The following is a 12,744-nucleotide window of genomic DNA, read 5'->3' on the forward strand; positions in this document are numbered from 1 at the left end:
AAAGCATCTGTTCATTTAATCATCTATCATCTTCTTCAGCTCCTCCGAATAGGCTCTGACAGTATTTAGATGAAATGAATATACTGATTTATTTTGTGATAGCTTGCTGTTTGTAAGGAAAACATATATTCAATAAATATATTCAACAGGGTTCAGTGAGCACCTACTATGTGCCAGTAGTGTGTCTTTGTTAAACAGTGTACGATAGATGAGTCAGGTTAATTCTTCCTGTGGTCTGTGTTTTAGGGGTTAGATATTCTCTGTTTTGTTATATAAAACTGAGAGCAATTTAGAACTGTTGTAGATAGTCCTGGTTTTTTTTGGTTTGCTTTGTTTTTATTTTAGGATAGACAGTTATAAAACACAGCTGGCAAAATGGAAAGAAAAGCTACATTCCTTATGCAGCTGTGAACAACAGAATTTAAATATATCTCTAATCTAACAGACCTGGTTCTTGGCAAGGAAGGGAAAATGAGTTCATTGTTTTTTTTAACACTTTAGACTTCACACTCACACACATGTGTGCGCGTGCATACACAAAGGGTAAAAGGGCAATATAGCCAGAGGGTATGTTGAATGATTTTTAAATTCATTTTCCTCAGATCCTGCAGTGTAGGTTGGGAGGGAGTTTCCCAAAGCCCTGAACTTGTGAGGAAAGTCTTCCTCTACCTTCGTAATAATAGAAATCACCATCTCCTGAGCACTTGTTCCATGCTGGACAGATGCTAGAAGAGCTTTACCTGGTTTACCTCATTACATCCTCTGAGATATGTGTCATTTACACACAGAAACTGAGGCTCAGAACAGTGAACCAGCTGAAGGTCACACAGGTGGTTAGGGATAGGACTGGAATTTAAATCTAGTTGTCTAACTTCAGGGCCCACATTTTAGCCACAACTGGGATTTTCCTTAACCCACCTCCATTGTGGCAGAATTGCAACAAAAACATACTTGAGAGGTGACAAGTGACCAGGCCTGGGAAAATGTGGAACATTCCAGATGACATCTCCCCATCTTTAAGTGATTCTGAAGGACAGATGCAAGAAATGTGGTTGGCCTACCCAAAAGAGCCCTAAAAATAGATGTCTTCCTCTCTTTTGTATGTCAGTATATAATGTTCTTTCCTCCTTAATAGTAATAGAGCTATGCTTAAATGTTTTTTATGGCATTATTAATAATGGTGACAATGAACTGAATATCCAATAATAGAGGACTCATTAGATTATAGAGGAATACACTGCCACCATTAAAAATTCTGTTCTAGAAGAATATTAATTGGAATGGAGAATGCCCATGATACTTTGCTAAATGAAAAAGTAAAAGTCTGTAAAGACAGTATGATCCCATTTTTGTTTCTCACGCACACAGGCAGGTAAGGAGACAGACACACAAATACAGACATACGTAAACACAGGAAAAGAACTGGAGGGTACCAATATTATCAGTATTTTAACTGTGATTATCTCTGGATGATGGGTAAATTTTTATTTTCTTAAATTGTATTTTCTAGTATGACTTAAATTTCCTATAATGAAATAAATTACTTAATTATCTAAAAATCAGTTTTTAAGTAATGCATACTCATTAACTCAACAACTTCATTATACAAAGTTTTTGAGAATCCACTATGTACCAGACTCTGTGTATTCAAAACATTAAAAGAAAAACCAAAACACAGAAAAAGAAAACAAAGTTACTCATATCCCTGTTCTACTGGCATTTTGGATGATATCCTTGAGGTCGTTTTCTGTGCTGCTTTTAAACACAGTGGTGACCAAAGCAGACAGCCACCAAGCCCTGGGACGAAGTCAGGAGTCCTGCCAATGGAGGCCGACCAGCCTCCGGGCCCTGACTCGGCTGCTTCTACCACCAAACATCATTTCCCTTCCCTCTAAGCCTCAGCTCCCTCATCAGTAAAAAGGATTAAGAGTATTACCTACCTCAACAGCCTTTCGGAGGATTAAATGAGTTACAAGTAAAGTGCCTTGAAGTACACAACAAATAGTAACTATTATTACTGTTATTCTATGTAGAATGGCTACATTGCTGTTCTGTTTTGTTTTCCATCTCCTTTCTTCCAAAGAGTATAACATAGCTGTATTTCTCTTGGAGAGCAGGGACCACTGTTTAGGTCATTCAGGCATATAAAGTCACCTTTGAGTTTTGCATGTAGATCAGGTCACTCAGTCAAAGCCATTCGACCTCATATCCCAGGCAAAGTTGTAATGGATAGAGAGACCTGACGTGGTTTAAAGAGAAGCCAGAATATTTCTACACCTTTCAGAAACTCTCGGGAGCCAATGTTGGACAAAGATCTTACTTAATTCTGTTTGGAAACCTAACAAACATGGTTAGGTATAGGCAATAGGATAGGTAAACTCTGTTGCTTATTCTGACCAAGTCCATGACTTTGGGGCTTGGTGTTCTGTTTTGTCTTATTAGCTCTGTTCTTTGAGCTCTTTGGAAGCAAGATGCTTAGCAGCCAGCTAATTCCTGGAAGAGACAGCCTGTTTCTAGTTGTGGCCCTGCCTCATTCTAGCCTCTGCCCCCATCATCTCCTTTCTGCATGGCTCCCAGGCCTCCTAACTCAGACCTTTGCCTTCCCTCCACCCCTCTTAGAGTTAAATCTCCACTCAGGATCAAATGAGGGTCTTAAAATGTCCACTGCTGCATGCCGCCTCTAATTCTAATCCCCCAGTGGCTTTCAGTGCATTCAGAATAAAGCCCCAACTCTCTGCATGACTCCAGGCTGTGCATGATCTGGTCCTTGCATGCCTCTCCAGCCTCATCTTTTTTTTTTTCCCAACCTCATCTTGACCCTTTCCTCCATTGTCTACTCTCCTTGACGTATCCTGGCCTCTGCTGGAGTCTGGAACACACAAGCTCTTGCCCACCTCGGGGCCTTATCGCATGCTCTTCCCTCCACAAAGGATAGTCTTCGCGCCTTCTCTTTGCATACCTGGAGCCCCTTATCCTTCTGGCCTTTGCTTCTATGTCACCTTCAAGAGGCTTTCCCTTTCTACTCAATTTGTAACAGCTTCTCTTGTTCCAGGACCTTGTTTGTTTCCTTTGTAGATCTTATCACAATTTCTACTTATTTCATTTCTTTATTTGTTGGCTTACTTGGTGTGTGTGTGTGTGTGTGTGTTTGTATATGCTCTGTCCCCCACTCCCCTGCCTCATTAGAACGTAAGCTCCTCAAGGGTAGGGACCATGTCTCTCTCTTCACTGTTGTATCCTTGGGGCAGGACCCCTCATGGACAAGGTATCCAATACATAGGGAAGGAAGGGAGGGAGGGAGTCTCCGAAAAAGGGGATGCTTTTCCAGGCAGCCCAGTTTCCCGTGAATGTGGGCAGTATGTCCTGCTCAGCCCTAACATTACCGTGCAAGTCTAAAAATAAAATCCCTGGGTGGAGTGAGAAGCCTTTAAAGAGGATGGGGGAGAGATAATGAGAAACAGGAGCTGGCCAACACAGGCCCAGCAGGATGTGGGACTGGCCAGGAAGAGAAAGGGACCTTGACTTCAAGAAAATACTGCAAGAGTCTGATGAAGGTAGGACTCCTCATTAGTCACCAGAGGTCTTCCTCTTGGTCTGCAGCAGATGAAAAGACTTTAAAGTCACCAACTCAGGATATGCTTCCATCCTAGAGCAAGACATGTTTAGAGTTTTTTTTTAAAGAGCTATTCTTTATAGTTCCTAAAAAAGAGGGCTCCACACCCCACATCTGACTGCCATGCTGTCAGAAGAAGAGGGAAAGGCGGGAGGTTACAGGGAGGCGATGAAGCCTGCTTTGGCTCACCCTCCCCCTGACCTTCCCCAGGGCCCATTCCAGTGTGGGATCCGAACCTCCCACCACAGTAGGGTCCCGGCCAGACATCCCAAGGTGTAGCCGCCTTCCACAATCTTGGCTCAGTTCTGGGGCAGCGCAAGGCGGGGAGGGTCGGGTCAGTGGGTCGCTAGAAACAACTTGGACATCGCCTTGGAAACGCTCTCCCCCAACTTGCGCTGTGTGCATTTGGACCCATCCTGAACCAGCTGTGTTTTAAATCCTCTGGCCGCGGTGGGAGGTAGGGAGGCATCTGCGGAAGGTCAGAGTGTGTCAGGAAGGGGTCCACCTCCATGATGGGAGACCATCGATCTTCAGGCCTTAGTGAAAGGTCTGAAGACCCAGGAGAGCCACGGGCTGAAAATCCATACTCTGGGCCTGGTCTCTGTGGTGCAAGAATGGGCTGGACCGAGGGTTGGGGCTGCCAGCATCCCCTCCTCCAGACTATGACCTGGACCCCTTCCCGTAATCCATCTCTCTGCGCTGCTCCAAAAGCCAAGTGATGTGGTCATGGTCACCTAGTGCAGGGGAATATTTGCAAGCCTCTACAACATTGATCACCTCTGGGTTTTTCCATATTCCCCACTATGTGACGGTCAGGAGGGCCACAAAGGAATGGGAAGGAAATTAGCAAGTATGGAGAGAGACAGCTGGAGCTGTCCACGTCCCCTTAATAACCTCCACAAACCCCTCTCTAGAGGAACTCTTGCAGAGAAGGAAAACAAAACACAGAGAGGACAAGTTCCTTACCCACAGTCACTCAGGAGGGTGGGGCAGGGCATCTGGCAGCCTGAATGCAGAATAACTGTGCAGTTCACAGCCTACAGCAGGCCATCAAGTTCACCCTGCGGTCAGGCTTCAAATAATTTAAACTCAAAGCCCAGGGTCAGGGGACACGGAGCAAAAGTTTGAAGGAATCCATGCCCCGAGGAACCGCACGCCCCCTGGAGGGGTGGGAATCCCAAAGCCTTTTAAGGAATTGCGCTAAAGGAACCTTGCTGAAGTCGAGGCTTATTTAATTGTTTGTTGCAAACGCCTGCAGCTTAAAACTGCTGAACAGGGAGGCTTGTCTGCTCTATGCTTGAACTCTTTAAGGGGGCTATTGCTTTCTTGGCTAGTTCTAGGTTCCTGACGTGTGGATTTTAAGTGCTGAAAGAGCATAGGGTGATAATTGTCCCTTGGAACAAAAAAGACTGACAGGGGAACAGCAGGGCAGCAGGTGACCTTCATGTTCCAAGATCATTTTTTAAAAAAATTTTTCTAATAGGAATTTTAATAATAATGATTTTTGTAAAAAACAAAAACCAAAATGACAACGCACAGTGCACACACGAGCACCACAAAAGCCTAACACAAGATCATTTTTTTAGTTCAAATACATTCTTAGGAAAACTTCCAAAAAACCTTAGCCAGACTGCGAAGATTGTCAGTAGCAATAATAATTATTTATTTATTTATTTAGGCTGTGTTGGGTCTTCATAGCTGTGTGCAGGCTTTCTCTGGTTGTGCCGAGCCGGGTGTGGGGGGGTACTCTTTGTTGCAGAGTACGGGCTCTAGCCGTGCCGGCTTCAGTAGTTGTGGCTCGCGGGCTCTAGAGCGCAGGCTCAGTAGTTGTGGCTCACGGGCTTAGTTGCTCCACGGCACGTGGGATCTTCCCAGACCAGGGCTTGAACCCATGTCCCCTGCATTGGCAGGCGGATTCTTAACCACTGCGCCACCAGGGAAGCCCAATAATTAATATTTTATTGAGCAAACACTGTGTGCTGTGCATTATGTACTAAAACATTTTTGTCTCACTGAAGTCTTAAGTCAGCCCTGTGAGGGAGTAACAGCTAATGCTGATAATATAACACACTTTCTCAGACTTCACCTGTATGAATTCACATAGTACTGTCAACAACCCTAGGGTATGGGCGCCGTTATTATGTCTCTTTTACAGAAGTGGAGAGGTTACGGAACTTGGCCAGGGCTGTGCAGCTATTGTGTGTCAGAGCCAGAATTCAAACCCAAGCGGTCCTGCCCCAACCGTTATACTCCCTAGCGTCACGCCCCGCAGACTGTCGCTCTGAAATAAGAAAAGGATGCTGAGAGAGACAGGGCAGAAGTGGAGCCATCAGGAGAATTCTTGGTCTCCCGTGTCAGCTCTCTTTCCAAGGAACTTAGGACACTGCCTCCCGAGCCCTCAGCAGAGATCCCAGGACTGACCTGGGAGAACGGCAGCAAGTTCTGTGAGGCCAATGGAGCGGGGATTTTATCCTTGTGAAGAAACCATCCTGAAGCCGACCTGCATCTCTGTCTCTAGAAACATCCCCATTAGCATTTCAAACACGAAAAACCAGTGGAGGCTTAAGGAGGAACATTTTGCTCCTTTAACGTAAACAGCACCCTAGCACTAAAGGCCAAGAAGCCGGGCTGAGCCAGCCTGGGACCCTGAACCAGGGACGCGCTCTCCCAGGGCTGCAGCTTGCCGTGTAGACTCCAAGGAGTGACTCTGAAGCGTTCATTCTCCGCTGTCCTCCGGGTGCCATTTCAAAATTCTGACGAAGATTCTGAGGAAGGACAAGCGCAGCCTGGTTTTGTAGCAGCTCTTTGTGTCCCTGAGGTACTGGGGCAGCACTGTGCACGCACTGATTTATCAGTGCAGACGCCGTTTCCGCTCCCATGGGACCTGGTGGCAAAGGCGAGGATGAGCGGCTCCACCCACCTCCCTGGGTGCGAGGGTTGGAACGCGCTGGATCGATGTCTCCCTTCTGGGTGCCTGACATCACTTGTTTGCCTTTGATGCCCATCAGCCCAAAGAAGTTATTCATCTTTGAGCATGAATAATACAACTAGGCTGGATTTTTCCAGGCTCCCAAAGTGAGTTCTCTGAAGAGCTGAGATTGCGCACACTAAGCCAGAGCAGCCGACGCAAAGTATGGGGTCCTGGGGACTGTGAGGGGGCCACCCACTCGAGTCAGGGTCAGGGGCCCCGATGCGCACTTGTCAGTGCTGCTTTCAGACGTTAACGTGCCCCCTTTCTAGAGCTGTGAGGAGCGACAGAGGCTGGGGGGTCCCACTGCTGTCCTTGGTCTTGGCTTTCCCACTCCCAAGATTGAAGCAGTCGCTCATTCACTCATTCATTGGACCAACATTTACTGAGCACCTACTATGTGCCTAGGCTCTGTCCTAGGCCCTGGAGATATAGCAGGGAACCGCACAGATGAGGTCCTGCCCTCCTGAGGCTTACGTTCTAGGGGGGAGAATGAATCGTAGCAAACTTAAAAAATTGACGAGATGGCTACAGACTGGCGTAAGTGCCATGAAGGAAACAGAGGTAGGATAGGGAATAACAGGAGGGAAAGCCTCTTCAAGGAGCTGACGAGAGGTCTGCTATGTGAAGAACTGCGGGGAAGGCACTCCAGGCAGATGGAACAGCAATTGCAAAGTCCCAGAGGCAGGAAAGGGCGTGGAACAGCAGAGGAACGGAAGAGAGGCTCGTGGGGATAGAGCCAGTGGGGAACGTGAGAGAAGTGGGAGGATCTTGTTCCCCATGAGGCCCCCTGGCTGCTCTCACCTTCCTGAAAGTCCCTTCTCTTCTCCACAGTGTGTTCCACTTGCCCCAAGGACTCATCCTTGCTAAGCCAAGTCCAGTCCCTCTGCTGGAAGGAAAAGGAAGGGAATTCTTTTTGTGGCCGGCAGGGCATATGGCAAAGGCGTGGCGTTCAGTGTGACGTCAGGACTCACTCATGGATTATGCCAACAACCGCTGGCGTCGATGAGGAGTTTCCCAGGGATGGGAATGGGGTGTGCGTCTCTGGTAGCAGGGGCACAGGAGAGGGCTGCAAACCCCAAGCTGGAATTCCCACAGCTGCGGGCCCGTCTTGCTGCTGCTTGTGTGAAATCACGAATAAGGCAAATTTTGGCGTCAAGTTCTTTGCGCTCCTCCTTTATATTCTCTGCCTCTTTTCAGACCTGTCTCTGCCCACGTTCACCCCTGGTGCCTCAGGGGGTCTGCCTGGGCTTCTTGCCCCTGCCTCTTTCCCCTTCACAACTTGAATCTCGACCTTTCTCCACAGGCATGCTGAATAATTGGCCTGCTGACTGCTGGCCCTCTCCCATAGCTTCAGGCAAAGTTCAGCAGGCAAAGGAGAGGTTATATTCACAAGGCCTCTCTGTGTCCTTCAAATGATACCAAAGAAGGGGCCACCTGGTCAACCCCAGTCTGAGCCTGGCCTGGCTGCCAAGCTCACAAATTAACCTTATCAGCAGGAGACAGCTGTCCCTATTTAAACCCTTTCCAGTGGGGCCATGTCCAGCACCTAGAGCATGCTCAGCTGAGGGGGACTGTGCTAGAACACTGTTTGGGAAGTGGCCTGGAACTTTATTCCCAAATCATGACGCAGCCAACCCTAGATTTGTGAGCTCAGGAAGCCTGCCATCTTGCTTCAGGGCTGACCCACTGCTGAACCACACCAGCAACTTCTTTGTCCTTTGTTGAAATCAGAGTTTACCCCATAGAGGATCTCCTCCTTCTCTGGCTTTCTGTGGCTCTTAGCAAAGGACCTAAATGCTCATTGTGGCCACTGTAGTCCAGCCCACACCTGCCCCTTTGACGCCAACTTGCCCCCCTGCTTCCCTGCCTTCCAGCTGCACTGGCCTCCCCTCCGCTCCTTGGTGAAGCCACACTTTTCACACCATGTGACCTTCACTCATGCTCTCCCTCCACCTGAAACGTTCAGCCCTCCCCCATCTGACCCCTGCTCATCCTCCAGATCTCAGCCCAAGCATCACCTCCCCGCCGAAGCTTTTCCGGAGCCCCTGACTGGGTCCAGCACTCTGCCCTGTGCCTTCAGGGGGAGTTCCTGCACGATGGATGTCGGTGGACCCACCTAGCCTCTAACATTCATGAAAGTAGGGACTGGTGGTCCCAGGCCCGGTGGCCTGCTCCTGGCATGCAGGAGGGGCCCCACGAATGAGCTGCATGACCTGAACTGGTCAGGGATGGCCTCCAGCGTGCCCATCCTGGTCTCCACTCTCTCTTTCTCTTTCTGCTGCTGCCTCCTTTTTTCTTTGCTTTCCCTTCCCTCCTTCCTCTTCATCCTTTCTATTCATTCCTTCTTCCTTCCTGGGCCTTGGGCCTACCTGTGGCTCCCAAGAACACTATTTAAGCCAACAGAAAAGCACTCAGAATTAAAGAAAAAGTTGCCACAGCCTGGCAGCATGTGTTGGCCTTCACCTAGATCAGCCCAGACCCAGGGCCTAGAGCGGAAATCTGATTCCTAGTGTAGTCGTTTCCTAAGGCTGCTGTAACGAGTACCACAGACTGGGTGGCTTACACAGCAGAAATTTCTTGTCTCAAAGTTCTGGAGGCCAGAAGTCCAGAATCACAGCATCTGCAGGGTTGGTTTCTCCTGAGGGCTTTGAGGGAAGGATCTGGCCCAGGCCTTTCTCCTTGACTTGTAGATGGCCGTCTTCTCCCTGTGTCTTGTCACATCATCTTCCCTCTGTATATGTCACTGTGTCTCAATTTCCCCTTTGTAAAAGGACACCACTCATACTGGATTAGGACCCACCCTAATGATCTCATTTAAACTTGATAACCGGGCTTCCCTGATGGCACAGTGGTTAAGAATCCTCCTGCCAATGCAGGGGACACGGGTTCGATCCCTGGTCCAGGAAGATCCCACATGCTGTGGAGCAACTAAGCCCGTGTGCCACAACTACTGAAGCCTGCGTGCCTAGAGCCCGTGCTCCGCAACAAGAGAAGCCACCGCAGTGAGAAGCCCGCGCACCGCAACAAAGAGTAACCCCTACTTGCCGCAACTAGAAGAAAGCCCGTGCACAGCATCGAAGACCCAATGCAGCCAAAAATAAACAAATAGATAAATTTATAAACAAAACAAAACAAAACTTAATGACCTCTGTCAGGACACTATCTCCAAATAAGGTCACATTCTGAAATACTGGAGGTTAGGAGTTCCACATATGGATTTGAGGGGGGAACACAATTTAACACATGACAACTACCTTCTACCCACCCATTGACCACACCCTTTTTGACTTATTGAATGAGATAAAAATAGGGAACCACAGGGACACATCATCTTCTGAAGAAATTATATGGGAGTCTTGGGATGGGGGAGGACAAGATCGGAATGTGAAGGGGAGAAAGACACCCAAGAGTGAGAAAGGAGGGTTGAACTGACAGAGAGCTAAAACTATGTTCATAGCCTTGCCCAGGGGTTCCGTGGCTGTGCTCTGGGGATCTGCGGGGCCTGGGTTCATATCTCAGATCTGCCCCATACTGGCAGTGGGGCCTTACCCCTCACTTGTCAAATGTGATAATAATGGCACCTAACTTACGGGATGGTTGTGAAGGTCTTAGTACTGTGCCCAGCACATGGTAACGCAGTACGCAGTAGGCAGGCTGTCGCTGCTATTACCAGCAGCGGAGGTCTAGCCTAAGTAAAATGGTGGTCCAGGAAGAAGCTGTGACAGAGAAGAGGCTAATTGCCACTGATTCAGGCCCCATGACTCTGTTCTCATTAACAGCAATGAAGACAAGGGAACCAGAGCAACGGTCAGCCCGAGGCTTCTTCAGCTGTAGCCTGTGGACCAAAGGCATCAGAACCAGCTGGGCCCCAGCCAGGAAATGCAGAATCCTGGGCCCCTCATGAACCCGGCTATGTCAGGACTTGTGTGGGTAGGTCCCAGGAACCTGAAGTTTAAAAAATCTTTTTAATTATTTTTTGAAGTATAGTTGATCTATAATGTGTTAATTTCTGCTGTACAGCAAAGTGATTCAGTTATACATATACATACATTTTTAAAATATTCTTTTCCATTATAGTTTATCACAGGGTATTGAATATAGTTTCCTGTGCTATATAGTAGGACCTTGTTGTTTATCCATTTTATATGTAATAGTTTGCATCTGCTAACCCCAGCCTCCCATTCTGTCCCTCCCCTCCTCTTCCCCTTGGCAACCACAAGCCTGTTCTTTATGAACCTGATGTTTTAAAGAAGCTCCCATGTGATTCTCATGCACATTAAAGTTTGAAAACACCTGGGCCAGGGCTTCCCTGGTGGCACAGTGGTTAAGAATCCGCTTGCCAATGCAGGGGACACGGGTTTGAGCCCTGGTCTGGGAAGATCCCACATGCTGCGGAGCAACTAAGCCCATGCGCCACAACTATTGAGCCTGCGCTCTAGAGCCCGCGAGCCACAACTACTGAGCCCGTGGGCCACAACTACTGAAGCCCATGCACCTAGAGCCCGTGCTCTGCAACAAGAGAAGCCACCGTAGTGAGAAGCCCACGCACCGCAGCAAAGCGTAGCCCCCGCTCGCCGCAACTAGAAGAAGGACCATGCACAGCAACGAAGACCCAACTCAGCCAAAAATAAATAAATTAAATAAATAAATTTTTAAAAAACAGAAAAAACAGAAACACCTGGGCCAGACCACAGGTTCTGGAGCGGCAAAGATGAGTCTTGTCCATCAGTAACCCCAAGATCTACACAGCCCTGGTGTGAGGTAGGCACACTCTCACACCTGTTCCTATCACCAGCATTCCTTAGGTGAAGTCAGAGAGGTGGGCTTGAGCAATTATGCATAAAACAAATCTCTGTGTGTCATGTTTTAAACATTCAATTTAGGGAAATTGCATTGGCAAATCAGGCCTTTTACATCACTATAAACTTCACTGAGCCCAGACACTACGTTCTGGATTGCCCATCCCTCCTCTCTTCACGGCTGGAGTCACCTAGTCTTGATCTCAGGCTTAGCTCAAGATGACCTCTGACCTTAGGCTAGAGGGGTGTCAGGATCTCTGGCCCAGCACCCTTGCTGTGTCCATCTCTGTACCATTTCCCCTCTTCTTGGGCACCATCCATTGCCTGCTGCAGGAAAGCCTGAGGCCCACCTTGTCCCCCAGGGCCTGCGTTCATGTCTTGTTCCCAAACACCAAGCCCCAAAGGTCATGGGTCCTCAAGGCTGAGATTCTGTCCGCAGGCCAATTTAGGGTCCTACTGTCTCTTGGCAAAGCTTCCAAATTCTGGTCTACTTTCTAGGGCCTTCAGATCTCATCTGTTGCTGAAGTCCATCTGTCACCAAACTCCATCTGCCTCTCAGGACATCTCCAGTGATCCCCCAAATCATAGACGGCATACCGGTTAGGAGCACAGCCTGGGTGTAAGCTTGGCTCTGCCACTTGGTAACTGTGTGACTGTAGGCAAATGGCCCAGCCCACCAAGCTCAATTCCTGCAGCCGTGACAGCCCTACTTCACAGGGTTGTTACGAAAATCCGGCGAGGTCACACACGTAAAGTCAGGCACGGTGCCTGGCTCATATAAGGGCTCAAGAAATGCTGGCCACCAGCACAGAAGCTCCTCTATTCTGAAAGCTTGGAAATGCAAGCAAAACTCCACACCAAGCAAAAGCACCTCCAGCTGCCCAGAAGGTGGCACTGATGGTCACTCAGAGAGTCACTTTGGACCTTGGAACAAATGGACTTGTGAGCAGCCTTTTCAGAGCTCACCTTTCAATGATAATAATAATAGTAATAACAGTAACAATAAGAACCAGGCACTGAGCTAAGACTGTTACTCATTTGATCCTTTCAGTAATAAGGCTGGTACTTTATTACCCCATTTTACAGATGAGGAGGCTGAGGCACAAGGTCACAGGACTAGTAAGTGTCAGAGTCCGAATTGAACCCCAGCTTCTTCCTGGCTGCAGAATCTATGTACTTAACCACTGTTCTGCTGCCTCTCTTAAGTAGTAACATTTAGGAATCAAAATAATTACTATTGGGCTTCCCTGGTGGCACAGTGGTTAATCCTCCTGCCAATGCAGGGGACACAGGTTCGAGCCCTGGTCCGGGAAGATCCCACATGCTGCGGAGCAACTAAGCCCGTGCGCCACAACTACTGA

At 48.2% G+C, this 12,744-nt stretch overlaps 1 protein-coding gene and 1 long non-coding RNA gene across 2 annotated transcripts in view; one reads left to right on the forward strand and one right to left on the reverse strand.

The window, feature by feature from the left end:
* LOC103019822 (uncharacterized) overlaps positions 1 to 12,744 on the forward strand; it is a 408,498-nt gene that overhangs the window by 318,926 nt on the left and 76,828 nt on the right. The window contains exon 11 of the long non-coding RNA XR_009007067.1: positions 10,364 to 10,514. This is a non-coding gene — a long non-coding RNA (uncharacterized LOC103019822). The remainder of the gene's footprint in view (positions 1 to 10,363; positions 10,515 to 12,744) is intronic.
* Positions 1 to 12,744, reverse strand: part of FGF1 (fibroblast growth factor 1) — a 103,998-nt gene that overhangs the window by 77,976 nt on the left and 13,278 nt on the right. The window lies entirely within an intron of this gene.

Source organism: Balaenoptera acutorostrata, chromosome 2 (assembly GCF_949987535.1).
Source record: "Balaenoptera acutorostrata chromosome 2, mBalAcu1.1, whole genome shotgun sequence".
NCBI lineage: Eukaryota > Metazoa > Chordata > Mammalia > Artiodactyla > Balaenopteridae > Balaenoptera > Balaenoptera acutorostrata.